Genomic DNA, 22,446 nt, shown 5'->3' with positions numbered 1-22,446 from the left:
AATCAAATAAGATATTATTGTAAAGTGTCTGGCACATGGTAGGTACTATATAAATATTTATTCCTTTTGCTTCTCTTTTCCTCATGCCCCCTAATACTATATCATGCTTTTGAGATACCATAAAGATTCATGATGTGGATGGAATAAAGAAGGGGAGAACAAGAAGAGAATATTCCTATAAATAACTCAAAATTTCTATAATTTTTGAATTATTACCATTCTTTCTTCTTATCTGCATATCAGCTTTGTTTACATAACTTACTCTTATAATTCCTTGGCTAGGCAACATTCACCTAGAGAATGAAATCTTAATTCTTCTAAATCCCATCATTCCTCTTGCCTCCTGCCCATTTAAAAAATGGTCAGGGTTAGCCACCAAAGGTATAATTATGGCCACTGTGTCCTAAGAACTTAGTCTGATTAATGATATGGACCATTAATTGGTCACTGTCTTAGTCTCTGTTGTGGACCAGAATGCTGGTGGGATTGGGGAGGCATGAGTTACTTAGCTCTCTAGACTCCTACTTACTAGCCAGAACTAATAAGAAGGGAGAAAGCAAGAAGCTATGATATAGATAAAAGTTTGAGTTAAGGTGGTTCCCAAGCAGAATGATCTAGAATCCATTTTAGGTCCTTTTTGTGGGGTGTTCCTGAGAGCTTAGGAAAACCATCTTGCCAACTGCAACAAATTTAATTTGATTTTATTTTTTCATATTATTTTTTAAAGAATATTTTTAATGGTTAGATGATTTATGCTCTTTCCTTCCCCTTTTCCCTCCCACTGCTTGGAGCTGACAAGTAATTCCACTGGGTCTTATTATTCAAAACCTATTTACATACTATTCATATTTGTAATAGAGTAATTTTTTAAAAACCACAACCCCAAATCATATATTCATATAACAAAGTGATAAATCATATGTTTTTCTTCTGTGTTTTTACTTACATAGTTATTTCTCTAGATGTGGATAGCACTCTTTTTCATAAACTTCATAAGATTGTTCTTGATCATTACATTGCTATTAGTAGCACAGTTTATTACGTTTGATTATCCCACAATGTTTCAGTTACTGTGTACAATGTTCTGGTTCTCATTTCACTCTTCATCACTTCATGGAGCTCTTTCCAGTTCATATAGAATTCAAGCAGATTCCAAATGAAATGTTCCCAGGAGAGGCAGTTGGGGGTCTGGCCACAGAGAGGAGAAGAAGCAGGATCTTGGACTTTGGACTTTGATTCTGTCTCTGGCTCTGGGGTTGAAGCTGGCCAAGGGGAAGAAGCTGAACTGATATTATTTAGTTTTTGTCCCAGGCTGCAGGACCATTGAGGGGGGCTTCTGAAATTGGTGACTTTGTGAAGAAGAAAGAAGATTTTAACTGTTGTCCTCCATCTCTGACTGTCCCTCTGTCACAGTTGTGACTTCCCAAGCCCTCATAATTTTCATTTTAGATTAGGGACACCCTCATCCCTCTTACCTCAGTTTCCCATCCTGTTTCCCAATAAACCCCCTGACTTGAAAAGGAAATGAAAAGAGTATCTTTTTTTTTAAAACAATATTTTATTTGGTCATTTCAAAACATTATTCATTGAAGACAAAGATTATTTTCTTTTCCTCCCCTCGCCCATAGCCAACACGCAATTCCACTGGGTTTCACATGTGTTCTTGATTCGAACCCATTTCCATGTTGTTTGTATTTGCATTAGAGTATTCATTTAGGGTCTCTCCTCAGACATGTCCCCTTAATCCCTGTAGTCAAGCAGTTGCTTTTCCTCGGTGTTTTTACTCCCACAGTTTGTCCTCTGCTTGTGGATAGTGTTTTTTCTCCTAGATCCCTGCAGATTGTTCAGGGGCATTGCATTGACACTAATGGAGGAGTCCATTACGTTCGATTGTACCACAGTGTATCAGTCTCTGTGTACAATGTTTTCCTGGTTCTGCTCCTTTCGCTCTGCATCACTTCCTGGAGGTTGTTCCAGTCTCCATGGAATTCCTCCACTTTATTATTCCTTTTAGCACAACAGTACTCCATCACCAACATATACCACAATTTGTTCAGTCATTCTCCAATTGAAGGGCATCCCCTCATTTTCCAATTTTTGGCCACCACAAAGAGCGCAGCTATGAATATTCTTGTACAAGTCTTTTTGTCCATTATCTCTTTGGGGTACAAACCCAGCAGTGCTATGGCTGGATCAAAGGGTAGACAGTCTTTTATTGCCCTTTGGGCATAGTTCCAAATTGCCCTCCAGAATGGCTGGATCAATTCACAACCCCACCAGCAATGAATTAATGTCCCTACTTTGCCACATCCCCTCCAGCATTCACTACTTTCCTTTGCTGTCATGTTAGCCAATCTGCTAGGTGTGAGGTGATACCTCAGAGTTGTTTTGATTTGCATCTCTCTGATTTTAAGAGATTTAGAACACTTTTTCATGTGCTTATTAATAGTTTTGATTTCTTTAGCTGAAAACTGCCTATTCATGTCCCTTGCCCATTTATCAATTGGAGAATGGCTTGATTTTTTGTATAATTGATTTAGCTCTTTGTAAATCTGAGTAATTAAACCTTTGTCAGAGGTTTTTATGAAGATTGTTTCCCAATTTGTTGCTTTCCTTCTGATTTTAGTTACATTGGTTTTGTTTGTACAAAAGCTTTTTAATTTGATGTAGTCAAAATCATTTATTTTACATTTTGTGACTCTTTCTAGGTCTTGCTTGGTTTTAAAGTCTTTCCCCTCCCAAAGGTCTGACATGTATACTATTCTGTGTTTGCCTAATTTACTTACTTATAGTTTCCTTCTTTATGTTCAAGTCATTCACCCATTCTGAGTTTATCTTGGTGTAGGGTGTGAGGTGTTGAACCAAACCTAATCTCTCCCACACTGCCTTCCAATTTTCCCAGCAGTTTTTATTGAACAGTGGATTTTTGTCCCAAAAGCTGGGATCTTGGGGTTTATCATATACTGTCTTGCTGAGGTCTCTTGCCCCAAGTCTATTCCACTGATCCTCCTTTCTATCTCTTAGCCAGTACCAAATTGTTTTGATGACTGCTGCTTTGTAATATAGTTTGAGATCTGGGACTGCAAGTCCCCCTTCCTTTGTATTTTTTTTTCATTATTTCCCTTGATATCCTTGATCTTTTATTCTTCCAAATGAACTTTGTTATGGTTTTTTCTAAATCAGTAAAGAAATTTTTGGAAGTTCGATGGGTATAGCACTAAATAGATAAATAAGTTTGGGTAGGATGTTCATTTTTATTATATTGGCTCGTCCTACCCATGAGCAGTTAATGTTTTTCCAATTGCTCAAGTCTAGTTTTAGTTGTGTGGAGAGTGTTTTGTAGTTGTGTTCATATAGTTCCCGTGTTTGTCTTGGGAGATAGATTCCTAGGTATTTTATTTTGTCTAAGGTGATTTTGAATGGGATTTCTCTTTCTAGTTTTTGCTGCTGAGCTGTGTTGGAAATATATAGAAATGCTGATGACTTATGTGTGTTTATTTTGTATCCTGCAACTTTGCTAAAGTTGTTGATTATTTCAATTAGCTTTTTGGTTGAATCTCTAGGATTCTTTAAGTAGACCATCATGTCATCCACAAAGAGTGATAACTTGGTCTCCTCATTGCCTATTTCAATGCCTTCAATTTCTTTTTCTTCTCTAAATGCTACTGCTAGTGTTTCTAGTACAATGTCAAATAATAGAGGTGATAATGGACATCCTTGTTTCACTCCTGATCTTATTGGTAATGCATCTAGTTTATCCCCATTGCAGATGATGAAAAGAGTATCTTTATAGTTCACTCAGGGGGGAGGGAAGAAGTCAAAGGCTTCAAGAAGAAACTGGGAGGGAGAGGGTTGGAGAAGGGAGGGAGGGAAGGGAGGAGGATATTAGGAAATAGATTGATCTTTCAGCCATCAGTAGAGATCAGTAGGCAAACCCCAGAGCATTCCCCTGTATCAGTCTCTCTCAGTGTCTCTCAAAGTACTTCTATCTCCATTGCAAATAGGCAAGTGTATCCCCATACATAGTAGCAGCTCTCTTGTAAGCCAGAGTAAATTAGTCTCTGCAGCAACAAGAAATAGTTTCCACAGATTATCATTTCTATTTCAATTTCTTTTTTTTAGGTGAACATAGAAGTTCACCTAATTTATTTATGATTTCACTCTTTATATTTAAGTCATTTTCCCATTTTGAATTTATCTCAGTATAGGGTATGAGATGTTGACCTAAACCTAATTTTTCCCATATTTGTAACTGATTTTAATTTCCTTGTTTGGTGGTTGTTACTTTTATATTCATGAACTACTTTTTAGTCACTATAAGAACTATTTTTATATGGTGGTATTTGTGTATGTATACATACATGTACATATATATATGTATGTGTGTGTATATGTTAAAGAGATTATTTAACCTCAGACTTTTAATGTCATGTTAGTTTGTGAGACACTCTATTTCCCCATCCAAACAGTTTTGCAGGTTTGTGTCTGCAATGAACTTTCTCATTTTCATCTCCTGACTTACTTGACTTTCATTCCTTGCAAAAAAAAAAATTATCTTTGCGTCACTAGTGTTTGGCTCAGTGCTTGGCACATAATACATACTTAATACATATTTTTGACTGAATGATCCATTATATCAAAAGTTTTATAGAACCACAATTAGTGCAACTTCCTATGTTTTTGAATTTTGTTGATGATGACAAGTAGTGGTCATAGCACTATTAACAGAAAATGAAGTTTTTTTTTTTATCTCTTCACCTTTTTCAATTCCTATTTGTGGAGAAAGGATACAGATATGAATTGTGAAAGGTGGAATATTGTGGAAGATAGCAGATCTGTACTGACTCCATGCCTACTTGTATGTCAGAATTGTACCACTGATCCTGTGCTTCAGTATTCCCTTGCCAGTGATAGAGCATATATGAGCTCCTGCCCCCCCACCCCCAGTTATTCTGTACAAAGAAATTTTGAGGATTATATCACCAGAATTCATGAGTATTGTATATACATTTCTACATTGCCATCTTATGGAGATTTGCGTCCCATTCTTATATGACATTGTATTCTACCATGTTTGTGGCTGAGGAAGTATAGCCTGACCTTGCACCATTTTGTTAGTACGGCTTCCTCTTAAATTTGTGTGAATTTTAGTTCCCAAACAGTCCATTCAAGAAATGTATTATTCTATCCAAGCGGTTCACTATCTAGGTCTATGGTCAAACAGGTAGTGACTGATACTGTTCAAAGGGAATAGGATCTTCAGAAAAGCTTTGTTTTTGTGAAACCTTCTTCAATTGTTCCTCCTGTTCATGAACATTCCAATAAGCAATCTTCTTACATTCTCTCTAATAATAAATTCTACACCAATTTTTTTCTTCTCTTTTAGTAGACTAATTCAATGTGATAAAGATTCTTGTTTGAAGAGATACAACATGTAATTATTGAAGGTGGGAGATGAAGTCAAGTCTCTAGTGATTCCAACTCCAGATTTCCAACCACTTTATAAAAAACTGATCTTCATTTTTACCTATAATTTGGTGTTTTTTCCCTTTATTTCATTTTCTAATGAAAAGAATAAGATAACAAGATTACCCTATGCACTGCAGGCAAACTTCTTCATCATAGCCCCACTGGTGCTAAGTTCTTGTAATAATGTGTCTTGGCATTTCAGTATTTCACTCTATATTTTCTAGCCAGCTGATGGTCCAAGGAGCAAGGAGTGTGTCACCTTATTGACCCATTACAGTATAAGATGAAACAAATGAGGACTCAGCTAGCATAAAGATTGCCTTTGGAACTGAACTTGTTAAGACCAATGCTGCATAGGAACTGAGATAAGTTTTGAGTCTACTAAGTTAGAAGCCAAGGGAGATTATGGTCTTAAGGTATTAGGGAAAATATTTATTATTTGTTCTTGCCATACTTTTGATTTCAAATTGCATGTGATAGAAGGATATATACCATGTCTGTGCATACAACTTTCAATACACATCACCTTTTTGCAAGGATCATGATCCGTAAAATAAAAATAGCACCTTGAACCAGGAGAACATTGTACACAGGCACAACAGTGTAGGATGATCAACTGTGAATGACTTAACTTATCAATAATGCAAGAATCCAAGACAACTCTAAGGGATCCATGACAAAAAGACTCTACTGCCTTTGAAGGAACTGACAGTACAGAATGCAAATTGAAGGATACCATTCTCCACTTTATTTTCTCTTTGAATTTTTCTCTAGTGTAAGCAATATGTCTCATTTTGCAATATGATGAACATGGATATACATTATTGCGTGATAACACATATACAGCCTATAACATATTACCTGCCATCTTGGGGAGGGGGGACGTTGGGATGAAGGGAGACAATAAAGATCTCAAAATGTCAAAAATAATTGTTTTAAAATGTATCAATATAATCTGGAAAGAAGAAAAAGGAAAAAAAGAAAAGGAAAAAGGATCAATAAGTTCTAAGTTAAGGTTATTTTACCATGTGTATGCATGTGATGAACTTCTTTGCAAGTCTGATAAATTTTTTTTTCACTCAGAATAATGATTTTTAACTATCTGAAATTCTAAGTTTTAGTTGAAGGTCTGTGAAAATAAAAATGTAATTTTTTTCCACTGAATTTCACAGACTTCCTAAAATCTATTGCCAGGTTAAGAAATCCCATATTAATCCAAATTAAATCCTAACATTGATACATATATCTTTAAAAGAGTATGCTTATTCCCATATTTATATTATGTACATACTTAAAGGGGTTAAACAATGACTTTAAATACTTATGTGCTCAGCAACTGGTTCAGGATTATCAGAGATTGTCTAAGCAAAGATGAAATTTAGTTGTATATTTTATCCATTTTGATTTTTCCCAGATTTATTTCCCTTTCCCCAAGGACTCTCTCTCCTAAGGGAGGGAGAAGAGAATCTAAACTTATTCACCTTGTCCTTTCTCTAGCTGCTCTATGACTTTCTATCAAAATTCTCATTTTAACCACTGATACTTAGAGAAGAACCATGTTCTTCTCTTAATCCCCAGCACTCTGCTCATTTAGACTCAGTAGCCAAAGGTTCTTGTATAGGAGGGCTACATTGGGCACAAGGATATTGTACTTAAAAGTCTGTTTGTGATTTCAGAGCTACAGTCCTTTTCTGTACTCTACCAGCATTCATCCCAATCTCCCTGGACTCATCAGATGTGGGACATTTAGCTAATCCCATGGAAAGTTTTGTCATATTTTAGATTGTTGCTGTACCACTATATAACATAGGCTTAGAGTCTTCCACTCTGGGGTGTAGAATAATAATAACAAAGCTAACATTTATTGGTATTATTAAGTCATTTCAGACTCATCATGACCCTATTTGAAGTTTTCTTGGCAAAGCTACTAGAGTGCTAGTATCATTTTACAGATGAAGAAATTGAAGTAAACAGGGTTAATTGACTTGCCCAGAGGCACACTGCTAATAAGTGTCTGAGGATGGATTTGAATTTCTCTCTTCCGGATGTCAAGGCTTGCACTTTATCCATTGGGCCACCTAGATGCCCTTTTAGCTAGCATTTCTATAGCATGTTAAAGTCCTTTGTAAAACCTTGCTTATGTTATCTTGATATATCCTAACAAAAACCCTAGGGAGTGCTATTATTGTACCTGTTTTACAGATGAGAAAACAGAGGCACAAAGTGGTTAAGGGACTTTTCCAAGTATCAAAACTACTAAGTGTCTGAAGCATGATCAGAACTTAGTTCTTAATGAATCTTAATCTAACATTCTCTCCTCTGAGTCACCTAGCTATTTCCCATGTTTTAATAATAACTTCTTTCCCTTCCCTTCACTTTCTTGCTTTTACTTATACCCTATCTTCTCCACCATAACTATATTACATGGTTGGTACCAATTTGGGCTTGCTTGACAACTACCTAATTAATTCTCCGGTTTATAAGTACAAGGAGTGATTAAATGATATATTATTCTCATGATTTTAGGTTGAAGTGAGTTTTATTGAAAGGATATGTACTATTAAGAAGGTATTGACAACAAAGGGAATGATTCATATGGATAAAAAAGCAGAAATTTATCTGTTCCACCACATCCTGGAATGATAAATTTCCCTGTCTGAGATAAATAATGCACAAATGCAAGGAATATTACTTCATACAGAAAGCTGTAAACTTAGAGAGACCATCACCCAAAAGAAAACAGATAGCAGGAAAGTTGTGTTGGTAGCATGATAACTTATGCTTCTAAAATGAATGGCTTCTTTAGAGTGCTCTCTAGATTTGCTTTCTCAGTGGCCTGTTACTATGCATTACAGCATTATTAGTTTAACTCCTTTCCTTTTGTCTTACAATTAGTCTCTACTCTAATGGGATGGACCAACCTCTTCTTATCATTCAGGATACCTGGTTAATTCTTGACTGTTTTTCCACGCACTATTATTTTTCTATGTATTGATAAGTCTTATGATTATGATCCTCAGATACTATTGATACTCTCCCATTTCATCCTTCAGCCACCCAGAGGACTATGGCAGTGACATTCTTCCTCTCAGGATTCCATCTTTCTGGGTATAGTTAGATAGGACAGAATATGAAAACTGTATCTTTCTGGAATCACTCAATTTCTACCATATTTTTCTTCCACAAAAGTTAGTCATTAGAAAACTGCTTTACTGCTTACTAGCAAAAAGTTATAGGATATAGAAACAGAAGGCTCCTCAGAAATCACTGATGACTCATTTTATTTTAGATGAAGAAATTAAGGCCCTGGGAAATTAATAGCCAATTTTATCACTCAGGTCCGTAGATTCTAGATCTAATACTCTTTCAATGATGCTGCAGATACACAATGACACATACTGGAAGTCCCTGCATTTATTGATTTCTATATCTATGTTAATATGTTAAAATAATTGACATTGAATGAGTGTAAATCATTCAAATTGTGCTTTATTTCAAAATGCCAGCTTTCTTGAAGGTACCCTACTGTTTCCTACTTAGAAATATATTTGGAAAATGGGATTTTAAGTCCTTGTTAGTATTGTGAAAGTCAAGAAGTTCCACAAGCACCTCTCCAGCCAGGACTTTATAATGTGTACCAATCTCAAGTAGATTCTTATAAGACTCTTTTAAGATAAGCCTACACCCTCCATTATGTCATCTTTGTAGCACTTGAATTTTCTTAGTACATATGACCACACACTTGTCTATAGAATGGAAAAATAATAATGAATGCTGATGGCCTGAACTCTCCAGAGAATAGACTATGATTTCCACTTAAAGTTTTTGATATCACAATACTTGTAGGATCCATTTTTAGGCTATTCTCATGTCACAATTGGCTGTTTAGCATCCCTGATAGACCAGGAGAGTAAGAAGAACCTCTTATTGTCCTTGACAAATTCGAGTCACCCAGCACAGAGGAACTACATTCTCAAGTACTGAAAAAAAAATTGTAGATAAGACCCAATGAGCCACTGACAGTGATATTTGAAAAATCATGAAAAATGGAAGGGTAATTACAGGGTTGGAAAAGAGCAAAAATCCTTTATTGTTGTTGTTAAGGGAAGGGAATAGAGTCTATGACTATAGATTAGTGACTTTGACTTGATTCCTTACAAAATTCTAGAATGGATCAATCATTAGCCATAGATGGTTTGTAAACATATGGATAAGTAAGGAGGGTTCTTAAGGAGCTAGCATAGTTTCATCAAGAACAGGACATATTAAATTAATTTTATTTCCCCCCCCCAACTATTTCTTTTTTGACAGGATTATTAAATTTAGATAATTAACTTACTGAGGGCAAGGACGATCAATTTTTTTTAAATTTTATCCCTAGAACTTAGCACAGTGTATCAAATATGGAGTTAGGAATAGGGACATTGCTGTAGGAAGGACATGGTAGATATTTCCTTTACCAACGCAGGTTGTCACCTTCTCTAAAAGAATTGCTTGGAGATCTAGAGGTTAAATAATTTGTCCAGGTCACATAGTCAGTTTGTGTCAGTGGCAGGGCTTGAACCCAAGCCTTCCTGGCTCCAAGGACTACTTTCTATTTATCATGTCATGCTTGTGGCCATAATAAACATTTCAGTATTTTAAAAGATTCCTCCATTCATAATTTTGTAGATGTGGGGAATGCTGTAGATAAAGCTTATCTAAAATTTGGTGAAGTCTTTGATAAAATACCATGCAATTCTTTTGAAAAATATAGAGAGGTAGACTACATGATAATACAACTAGCTGGAATTGAAACTGTTTGAATGGCTTGATTCAAAGAATTAATGGCTCTGTGCCAAATCTTGGCTGGAGATCTCCAATGCAATGCTCCAGGGATCTCTGCTTGGCTCAGTGGTATTTAACATTTTCATCAGCAAGCTAGTTAAAGGCATTAATGACATGTTCAGCAAATCTGTAAGTGCTATAGATCTTGGGAAGGCAGCTAAGACATTGGATGACAGAATCAGGATCTAAGAAGATTTCAATAGGTTAGACCATTGGACTGAATCTGATAAGGCTATGTTTAATAGGGATAAATATAAAGCTCTACAATTAGGATCATAGGTCTAGGATATGAGTGGGCAAGTCTCTTCTGGAGGTCATGGTAGAGAGTGTAACAAAGTCAATAGTGGACATTCTGTATGGGCCATAGCACCCTTCCTGCTTCCTTACATTTGAAGTGCTCTAGGCATCAGAACCCATTTCCCCTCTCCCTTCATCTCTCCTTTCCTCCTTTCACCTTCTTTCCCTTTCTCTCCTCTTCCCTTCTCCTCTCCCCTTACACCCCACCCCCTTAGATTAGGTAAGCTGATTAAGTGAAGTAGTTGTGTTATGTTGTGTTTTTCAAGCAAAAGCAAAATGTGAAAAAGACAAGAAATCATATAGGAATTTGTGGAAAGAGTCTTTATCCAATGCATTATCATCATGCTTTGTCACTAAGCAAACAATTAGAAAAAAAGGATAGTGTAACTAGGGATGACAGGAATCAGTTATGGAAGGATGACAAATAGACTTGCTAATCAATGTCAGCCTATATCTACTGAGTCTTTTTTTTTTTGCCCTCAGGTTTCTTTCTTTTTAAAAAGTTATATTTAGCCTTTATTCTGAACTAAAAGAGTATTTCATTGTATATAGAAAAACAGAAAAAAGAGAAAGACTGAATCTTCATCTCATATCACTTGCTTCTTTAAAAAAATTCCATACTTTTCAAACATAGAGGTAAAAAAGTCCTTGTAACAAATAAACATAGTCATAATCAATAAACATGTCAAAAATGATGCCCTTTTCTACTCCCCAAGTCCATTACGTCACTGTCAAGATATGTGTAATATACTTTATCATATGTCCTCTGGAGACATGGTTGGTCATTGCTTTCATCAGACTTCTTAAGTCTTGTAAAACTGTTTTCCTTTGCAACTTTATTGACTTTACCTAGATTGTTCTTATTGTGCTCACTTCATTTTGCACTTGGCATTTTCTGAAATAATTTTTTATCATTTTTTACAACAATTTTCCATTACATTCATAAATTACCCTGCTTATGTACTTTTCTCTCACACCCAAATATGAGAAATGGTAAGTTCTATCCCATCTTCTCCTCTGTACTGTAGTCTGTTCCTCTATTTACACTTTCTTCTTTTTCTCCTCTTCAAACCCTCAGAATCAAATCAATTCAAACCTAGTTCCTTTCTTTTTCTTATTTAACTCCTTTAATGCCATTTGAAAAAAATTAATGTTCTGAGAAGACATTTGTTTTGTCTCCATTATGTAAAAATGGAGATTTGAACCCCGGACTTCAATCCCCAGAAGTCCTTGCTCTAGTTCCCAAGATGCCCTCTAATCTCCCTGAATCTTCCTGAGTGCTAGATCAAAATTTCTATTTAAACTGGTGGTAAAGATTACTGAGCTCTCTTACTGCTTCTGCTTCCAAAGGCTCTCTCTCTTGGCTTCCACGTCTGGGCACATGCACCTCTACCAGGCAGGATGTAGAGTGAGTGATTATGAATGGGCTCTCTGGGCCTAGACATCTACTTTCTTATTTTTTATTTTCTCTATTTCTTAATCTTTAATAAACCTCAAAAAATATAATACTTTTAGCAGAGAAACTAATTTTAAATGGAACAATTAAAAAGTTGTATCATTTTAGAAGAAAATGGCTATTTTAAAAATATAAACTTGACATTTTTTCTTTTCTTTTCTTTTCTTTTTTGGTATAGGCTGTAATTGTCCCCATGTCATTTATCACATCAAAGGGAAGTTAAAGTAGCAGAAATCTTTATAAAATAACAAAATGTAGAACATACTATCAAGATCACAAAATGGGGAAAATGTTCTTTCAATAAGATCTTGTGTCAGTAAAGTAGAAAGATGGAAATGCCGGGGCTTGCCCTATTTAAAGTAAGAGCAGAACATATTATTTTATTTAATGGAACAGCAATGTTATCCTCTTCTCAGCAGACAGAGTTTGATTAAAAAAAAGGCAATTTGGTCACTCTTGTTCAAATTGCACATACCCTACTATAGAATAATATGAAATTGTACTTGCTTTTGATTTAACCCCTTTGGTACAGTTTGAAAAATAACATAATAATGCATTCTTTGGAAAAGAGAAAATACATTTTCAAAGAAATTTGTTATGAAGTTTATATCCATATACACCTCTCTCTCTCTCTCTCTCTCTCTCTCTCTGATATATGATATATATCATACAGGTTAAGTAACTTATCCAGAATCATAGTTAGTGAGTGTCTGAGCAAAATTTGAACTCAGGTCTTCCTGACTCCAGACACAGTGCTATATCTACTGAGCTAACTGACTGTTTTCAAGTTATGGTGTTTGAAAGACCATCTACATGGATATTAAAATTCCCTAGTATAAGGGGAAAGATTGAGGAGAAGATGATGAACCGGGTTCCAAACTCCATAAGAAATGAGGCAGAATGACCTTGGCACTGGTATGTTGCAGCTACCATGATTTTGATTGAGTAGAAAATGCTGATTGAGAGGACTTCAAAGAACGGAAGGTTCTTGATGGAAGCAGGTAAAGGGAAATGTCAGATGGAAATAATAATGAGAAGAATTCTGACTTTCTTCTAGGACCACAATGACCACAGTGGGGAATAAAAGAGAAGACAAAGTCAGGTTTATAGAGTATAGCCTGGCATGCAGTGCTTTTAGGGAAAAGGCAGTTCTTACTGAGATTTAATAAATGGAAATAGTGAGGAAGATAATTCACCCACTGTTCCTTTATATGCAGACAATAGATAAAGCCTCCACTAACCATGTGATTAATAGACTGGAGGCAGTTATACAGTGTCCATGCATGCTCTAAAATCTCTCTAATAGCAATGACATTTATATGGGCAGTTAGGTTGTACAATGGATAGAGTGCTGGGCTTAAGATGTCTTCCCGAGTTCAAATCTGACCCCAGGCACTTACTAGCTGTGTGTCTCTGGGCAAGTAACTGAATTCTGCTTGACTCAGTTTCCTCATCTGTAAAATGAGCTGGAGAAGGAAATGACAAACTATTTTAGTATCTTTTTCAAGAAAATCGCAAATGGGGTAAAGAGTCAGATGCGACTGAAAAACAACTGAACAATATAGAGCACATAGCTATAGGTTCTATATTATATAGCACCTACTTTATGCTGGCACTGTACTAAGTGTTTTACAATTTATCTTATTTAATCCTCACAATAACCCTAGTTTGTAGGTGCTATTATTATCCCCATTTATTAGATTAGGAAACTGAGGCAAATAGGACCTCAGTGCCTAGAATCACATAGCTGGGAAGTATCTAAAGTTGAATTCAAATTCAGTTCTTCTTGATTCAAGACCTGGAGCTCTATAAAATGTGTCACCTACCTGCCCTAAGGCATTTCTATTACATGTCATCATAATTCTCCTCTAAGCAGACTCTTTAGCCTCTTCTAGATTGGGAGAAGTATTAAAGTTACTGTGTGTGTGTGTGTGTGTGTCAGTCCCCTGTTACATGTCTATTATAAGAGAAACAGGGGAAACCATAGGGATAATAGCAGGTGACAGAATATCAGGGAAGCTCCATCTCCAAGATATATTGCAAATGGAACAAGGCCAAGCTTGGGTGATGGAGATAACTACAACCCTGGGCACTGGTGGTGGTGGTAGAGTCCTTCCTCCTCACTGGCACAGGGTGCTGGTGGGTGGCTGGACCTGGGTCTGAGTTCAAATTGAAGTCTTGCTGCATGCGGGTGCCTATACTATTTCCTCTACTGTAGTAGCTGGGGAAAAGGAAGAATAGACAGAGGTCAAGGCCTTTGGTGGGGATCAGGCAATACAATAATAATTAAAATATGTCAATAAGATTTTCTAAAGACATGATCAATCTGGCTTTATAGATTGTCTCTAATAGTGGCACCAAAGGGCATGCTATAGTGGGCTTTGTTGTTCACTTTGATGTCAACCTCAAAAGTTAGAGTATAGTGACAGACATCCTTTATTCATTGATATTTCTAAATTTTAAGAAAAATACACTTTTCTATGTAACTAATTCCTAGGATAATGGGCTCCATTAGTTCATTTCTCTTTCAATGAAACAATACTTATTTTTATTTGCTTTCAGCTTATCTTGTTTCAGTGTTCTAGAATCAAGTTGGCATGTACACACCATTCATGATTTACTATAGAAGATTTGTGAACTCATAGTTGTTGTCTATTCAAAGTAACAATCTTAAACTTATTAGTCTGTGCTTCCAACTGCTACTGGACATTTTGTTTGCCTTCTCTTTAATCCATTTTCCTTTTCTTAAATTGAATCTATCAGAACTGTGTCCTATATTCTAGATATAAATGTACCAAGCAGCATGGGATGGTGCTATCCTGGTTGTGAAGACCCTTTTAGTGGTGCCCAATGTGTTTGAGACTATAGTGAGATTAATAGCACAATAGGAGGGCTGAAGTCATCGATCCTAATCTATAGATCATGGTATAGAAGGTATCATAGAAGGGTAGAGCTGGAAGGATTCTCACAGATCATTTAATGCACTCCCTTCATTTTACAGAAAAGAAAATGCAAGCCCCAAGAAATTAAGGATCTTGCCCACAATCTCTTAATCCAGGCTAAATAGGGGCATATTCTAGACTTTCTCAAGGTATACTTTGAAATGGCTTCCATTTTCTTTTGTTTAAATTATAAGTGATAGTTCAGAGCTCACCGTCCTAGCATTATGAATTTGACAATTTCCTCTGAAGTTTATTTGGCATTTGCTCACATTAAAAATTCACTTCCCCCATTTCTCTGCCTGCTCATATAACCATATGGAATTTCTTTGTATTTTATTCCCACCAACCAAACTTTTTACTTACCAGAATATCTTAGTAGACATTTGTAAATCAGTATATCATGATTTTAAATTTAACAATATGCTCTCCTTATACAATAATGGCTCTCCTTACCTACCATGAGTAAGTTATATGCTTCAAATTATGTTTCTAGTATTGGTGGAAGGTATTACTACTTGTAATAACTTAATAATTATGAATAATGGAGTGCATACTTTATAGATTTTATATAACTAGTTTAGGTAGAGGGTTTAGTTGTGATTGTGCCATTAATGATTATTGATTAACTGATTGTTTAACATACTCTAAATCTCATAAGATCCAGGACTTTTTGGAACTTCCTAGGTACTGGTAGATAGAGAGTCTGCTGGGTGGAACTCTACTAAATTCACATTTATAGTTTTGAGAAATGGAAGTTGTATATGATGGGGACTATTAAAGCTTGTACTATGGGGAATACCTAGCTCACGAAAAAGTAAATATTTATGTATAAAGAAAGTAGAATTCTTAATAATAACCATAAAGATATTTAGTCATATAACTATTATTGGAAAGGTGGTATAAATGGATCATCAATTTGACACCTACCCTTGTCCCTCTCATAGAACTAGCCACAAGGAATACAAGGGCTAAGCTGAAACCTGCTGCTCCACATGTTGGAAAGGAAGAAGAAAAGTCAAACACTTAGAGAAAGCCTCCTCAAATCAACAAAAAGGAGAGAAAATAGAGAGAGGGGAAGAAACAGAAGAGCCTCTGTTTCATAGTCTTCCAGGAATAAGGATAAAAAAAAAAACAAACCTGACATAGAACATGCCTCCTGTCCTATAAAAATGAAATGAAAGAATGAGTTTAAGCCTTATATCTTCAAGGCCCATTTGTTAGATCCTGATAAGTCATACTATACACTAGTTTTTAGGTCTGTTCAGCTTTAATCTCTTGAAAGCTCCAGATAACATCTTATTTCTACATTCCAAGCTTTGACAGATTCTAGGGCAAATGGTCCTACATGCATTTCAGCTGAATTTAATTCAATAATTCATTCTTTGATCATTCATCTAGCAATTATTTATTTAATATTAACTGTGTTCAAACACTGTGCTTAGTTGTATAATGAATGATCTAAAGATTAGACAAAATACAACTCCTGCCATTATTAAGTTTAATCTTACAGGAGAATAAGACAGTGCGTTAGTTATAGTGGAAAGGGCAATGGATTTTGAATCAGAGGAACTGAGTTCCAATCCCAGCCACACTAATTACTCCACCTATAATCTTGAATATAATTAATTCATCATTTTGGGCCCTGATTTTTTTCACAGAATGTGAACTCCTTGAGGTGAAGGAATAATTCACTTTTGTCCTTATATCCCTAACACAGTACCTGACACATAGTAAGTCCTTAATAAATACTTGTCAATTTTTTTATCTATAAAATTAAGCAATTTTATCAATAACCTGGACAAAAGCATAGACATCATTCTTAGCATTGCAGGTGGCACAAAGCTGAGATAACACAATGGGTGACAGAATCAGAATAATAGAATTAAATGCAAAGTCATACATTTATATCTATCTCACAAATATAGAGTGGGGATAGCTAGCTAGATGAAGTTTGTAAAAAAATATATCTGGGGATTTTGGAGGGCTTCAAGCTTAGTATGAATCAGTAGTATGACATGATAGACAAAAACCTGTGATCATAGGTTTTTTTGAAAGAGCTAAGGTGATAATAATCCTACTCACTCTGACCTAAACAGGCTATGTCTAGAGTACTATGGGTGCCACAATTTTAAAGGGCCATTATTAAGTTGAAAAGCATACAAAGGAAGGCAACCAGGATAAAGGGTAAAAGCACTAGTCAACTTACTAATTTCATGTCTTATATATCAGAAAACATTTTTCAGTGTTGCAATAAAGCCATGATATCAAGGATAAGGATACTTCCCTTTTCTCCCTCACTCTGCAGATCATAGTTCTTCTCTAACATAGCAGTTTGTATACAATGCTAAAATTAAAATGAATCATTACTTGTTGATCAAACTTTGGGTGATGAGACTCTCCATACCTAACTTAACTAAGACAGAAAGCATAAAAAACAAACTATCCTGGATTATATTCAGAGCTTTTCCATCTTGATAGGTCCTGTCAAAATCTGTGTTCCATGGTTTTTGAGATCAGTTTTTCAGTCAGTTTTGTTAAGCACCTCCTAAATACTAGTGCTGAGGATAAAAAAAGGTAAAATAGTCTCTGATTTCAAGAAGCTCTAATTGTGTCAGATAAACACAAAGTTTGAGGGATAACTCAGTAGTAAAATTAAAATAATCAGATTGATTCTATACATTTTAGTTGACCTTATTTACAGATAATTTGTGTCCTGTAACTGCCTAAGTCATGCTTCTTTGTTTCTAAACTCAGCTGGCCAGCAATAAGTTAAATTTAGAGGGGAGCAGTTGGGTGGCTCAGTGGATTGAGAGCCAGGTCTAGAAACTGGAGGTCCTGAGTTCAAATCAGACCTCAGACACTTCCCAGCTGTGTGACTCTGGGAAAGTTACTTAACTCCCAATGCCTAGTCCTTAACACTCTTCTGCCTTGGCACCAATACTTAGTATTGATTCTAAAATGGAAGGTAAGGGTTTAAAAAAACCAATAACTTAGAAATCCAATTCTCTTACTAATCATTGTTCTATTGTTCTATCCTTGAGTTTAGGGTCCTTGAGGGATGTGGGTAGACTCAGGAGTTTGGTTTAGTATCTTTACATGTCCAAGCTATCCATCAAAGATGTCTGGTTTGTAATTCAAAAAAGTGTGGCCCACTATCTCTCATCTTTCATGTGGGCTCCAGTAATGAACATTTCGTAGTTATAGGAGGAAAGGATGGGGTTATTGTTAGCTCCTCATTCCCAATTTCCAACCAGTCATATTAACTCTCATGCTTTAGCTCTGTAGCCAATCATCAATTTCATCATTCATGACCTCAAGTTCTTCTAACCAGTCATAATTTGTTCCTGGCCTAAAAAGTCCTGTTCTTTGTTCTGTACTCTACAAAACCTTCAAAAAAGAACTCTAATTCTCATTAAAAATCTTTGTTGAAGAAGCTGATATCCCATCTTTTGGTAAATTTAAGCTTTAAAAATAAATTGTTCATACTTTATAGCTGTTTCTCAGTTTACCTTAATTTTAATTGGTAATGAATTTTAAAGGAAATGAACAACCATACAAGTAAGAAAGTTTGAAATAACTAATCTAAAAAATGGAGGAGCTACTATAGTGGCTACTCTACTAACTTTTGGTCCTCTGGTCCTCAAGCCTTGGAAGACGGGCTTTCTTATTATTCACCTATAGGCTCAGCTTTGCTCCATAGTCTTTGACAAACCCCGTACCTCAGGAGGAGTGGAGGAATAAAGCAGCTACCATTAGGTGCCTGCTTTCCAGTCTGGTTGATCTTAGGGATTCTGTTTCTTAGGGGCTAGATTCCTTTTCCTTTCTAATAGGCCATTTCAAAGAAGATTAACTTCTTTAAAGATTAATATCTTTGTAGAATGATTATTCAGACCAAGTAGGACATAACATAAACTGGGGCAGACCAATGGTCCATTCAATTCAGTATTATTTTATTAAAACTGACAACAAAATATGTTGATGGGAAAGAATGGAAGTTGCTTTCCTTGGGATCATCTTCAAAAGTAAAGGGCACAAACAGACAAATCTAATGCCTCTATGTAAATGAATAATTAAAGAGAGGTACTGTAGAATTCTTTTCCACACCACTGGCAGCAACTTTGGAGCAAATATGACATTAAATACAAACTGTGTAGCCAGCTGTTTAAAGGCATAATTTTAGTGATGTTGAGAAGGTTCCCAGTGCCCAAATATTTCCCCCATAGGCCTGCTGCTTATACCAGAAATTTTGGTATTAGAGATTAATTTCTTTTAGTTATAAAATCTGTTTAGTTAATTTAGATTCATTAGTTTTCATTAATTTATGTCCCTGAAGAAATGTAAGTAGCCTGGAAATGAGGTCTAGATAGGAGAAAGGCTAGAGAAAAGAGAAGATGGATATAGAGCATATGATTTTGATTACAAAAACAATAGTCTCTGATTAGTTTGGGAGAGTATAGGAGGGCTGGGCATGTGGGTAATGGAGAGTAGCTATGTGCTTTATTGGAAAACTCACTTTACAGTTTTTCATAGTTCCAGGCTTCTTATGGAAGATAGGGGAGTTTTAAGAACCAAAATAGAGTTATTCAAGAAATCTTTCATTGTACTTTTTTCCTAGAAATCATATAATGCTATATTGAATTATAAATATTAATCTAATCTTGTCCTACTCTAATGTAAGCTTCATGAGAACAAGATATATCAAATCTGCAATGGTATACTATACATAGTAAATGCTAAATATTTTTATTTATTTTAAATGTTTAATTAATATGTATTTATAAACTCTTCCAGACCCCATTTGGGATTTTCTTGGAAAAGATACTGGAGTGGCTTGACATTTTCTTCTCTGCATTTTACAGATGAGGGAATTTAGGTAAATAGGGTTAAGTGACTTGACCAGGGTCATACAAGTTTCAAAGGACAGATTTGAACTCAGAAATGAGTCTTCCTCACTCCAGGCCTGGCACTGTGTTACCTGGCTGCTCCAATGGGTCTTCATTGATCCTTCAGAGTCCCCATGTGAAGCCAGTTGTCTGATTATTTTGATCCCTATGCATTGTCTCCCCCTCAGCTTAGATTGACATGCTAAATCAAAGAAGTTGCTTTAATCTCAGTTTACAATACTTGCAACTTGCTTTTCCTTTCTTCATTCCTTCCTTTCTTTCTTCCTTCCTTCCTCTCTTCCTTCCTCTCTATTACTATTTCCTTTCTCTCCTTCCCTTCCCTTCCCTTCCCTTCCCTTCCCTTCCCTTCCCTTCCCTTCCCTTCCCTTCCCTTCCCTTCCCTTCCCTTCCCTTCCCTTCCCTTCCCTTCCCTTCCCTTCCCTTCCCTTCCCTTCCCTTCCCTTCCCTTCCCTTCCCTTCCCTTCCCTTCCCTTCCCTTCCCTTCCCTCCCTTCCCTTCCCTTCCCTTCCCTTCCCTTCCCTTCCCTTCCCTTCCCTTCCCTTCCCTTCCCTTCTGTCTCTTTCTCTTTCCTTTCTCGGCCACGATTCTGTTTTTTAGGATTCCTTTCCTAAATGTTCCTCTATCATGATCCCACAGCTTCTGATGTTAACACTTCTGAATGAAATGAAGTTAGAAAGATATTATCAGATACATTTGGCCTTGTGACACAGCTTCATCACTGACATTCTTATGAGTTCTGTGCTCAAGACCTCAGGCAGCTTGCATCATTACTTGGTCTAGAAAGCCTCCCAGGAAAGGATACAACATAACAAAACACAGTGACACATTGGGAAAACCAGCCAGGAACAGGAGGCCCCTGAAACCATTTTACCTTTTTGCAAACTAGTCTTACCTTGATTTTCTTCCTTACAAAGTGCTCAGCTTTGAAACTTCAGTATAACAGCAGACAAAAACAAATACCAATTCAAAGTATCTGTCTCTTTCTTTTTTATATCTATTTCTTTTAGGTGCTGCTGAGTGGGAGAAAGGCTAATGCAATCTCCAGTGATATCCCTCACATCTTCTGCCTGCTGGTCCTACTGCTTAGTTGTCTTGGTTTCTTTGATATGGAAACACTATTATTTCTAGTTCCTTGATTAGGAGCTTATGTTTAAAGCACTGACATCAACTTAAGAAGATTATTAGCTGGGCTTAATCTTACCTACTCGGGAAAAGGCTCTGAATATGGCAGCTATGGATAAAAAAGAAATAAAAAAGAAATATAATCAGTTGGTGGTAATGATGAGGGCAGAATTTTTTTTAAGTTTATGAATAAGGTAAGATGGAACTAATAAATTTTAATCAGTTTCAATTTCCAACATGTTATAATGAAAGAATACATGCAATAATATAGGCTATATATTGCATAGATTAGATATGGTGGCATACCCTAACGGGAATGTTCTCAAGTGTATACTAGTTCATTCACTCCAGGGACCCATGGTTATGAAACTATTACTTTGATTAATAATAAATTTTAATTTTTTTCCAGATAATATGTCAATTCAATTTCTTAATATTCATTTTGTAATATTTTGCAATACGTGTTCACTCTCTCTTCTATCCTTCTCTCCTTTAAGAAAACTAGTAATATGATAGAGGTTCTACATATATTATCACACAATACATATTTTCATGTTTGTCATGTGAAACACATTGTTTTCACTGTAGAAAAATTCATGGAAGAAATAAAGAATGATATGCTTCAATATGTATTTGGATTCCACTTGTTACTTCTATGGTGGTGGATATCTTTTTTTTTTTTTTGGTAAAGAATCTCTTGTAATTGTCCTGGATCATTGTCTTGGTGATAATAGTTGCTATTCATGGTTGATCATCATACATCATTGTTGTTACCATGTACAACTTTCTCCTGGTTCTGCCCACTTCACTTTGCATCATCACTTCATATAAGTCTTTCCAGGATTTTTTGTGAACATCTTGCTTGTCATTTCTTATGGCCTAATAGTATTTGATTACAAACATACCACAACTTTTTCAGCTATTTCCCAGTTGATGGATATTTCTTCTGTTTTAAGTTCTGTTACCACAAAAAGAGTTGCCATAAATATTTTTGTACATATAGGTCCTTTTCCCTTATCTTTAATCTCTTTGGGATACAGACATATTAGTGGTATTGTTGGGTTGAAGATCACAGTTTTATGGTCTGTTGGGCGTGGTTCCAGATTGTTTTCTGGAATGGTTATATCAATTCATAGCTCCACCATCTGTGTATTAGTGTCCCAATTTTTCCACATCCCCTCTAGTCCTTTTATGTCATGTTAGCCAGTCTGTTGGGTACGAGATGGTACCAAGAGTCATTTTAATTGGCACTGCTTTAATAATGATTCAGAACTTTTTTTTTTATTTGACTAAAGATAGTTTTAATTTCCTCATTTGAGAGTTGACTGTTCATAACCTTTGACCATTTGTCAATTGGGAAAGGCTCTGTATTCTTATAGATATGATTCAGTTCTCTATGTATTTGAGAAATGAAGCCTTTGTCTGAGAT

At 35.8% G+C, this 22,446-nt stretch overlaps 1 long non-coding RNA gene across 1 annotated transcript in view; it reads left to right on the top strand.

Annotated features, from left to right (window-relative positions):
* Positions 1–16,194, top strand: part of LOC103103821 (uncharacterized) — a 66,329-nt gene extending 50,135 nt beyond the window's left edge. The window contains exon 4 of the long non-coding RNA XR_008913887.1: positions 15,936–16,194. This is a non-coding gene — a long non-coding RNA (uncharacterized LOC103103821). The remainder of the gene's footprint in view (positions 1–15,935) is intronic.
* Positions 16,195–22,446: the final 6,252 nt, after the last annotated feature.

Source organism: Monodelphis domestica, chromosome 1 (genome assembly GCF_027887165.1).
Source record: "Monodelphis domestica isolate mMonDom1 chromosome 1, mMonDom1.pri, whole genome shotgun sequence".
Taxonomy (NCBI): Eukaryota; Metazoa; Chordata; class Mammalia; order Didelphimorphia; family Didelphidae; genus Monodelphis; species Monodelphis domestica.
The sequence above is the reverse complement of the archived record's forward strand: the minus strand, read 5'-3'. Positions and strand labels throughout refer to the sequence as shown.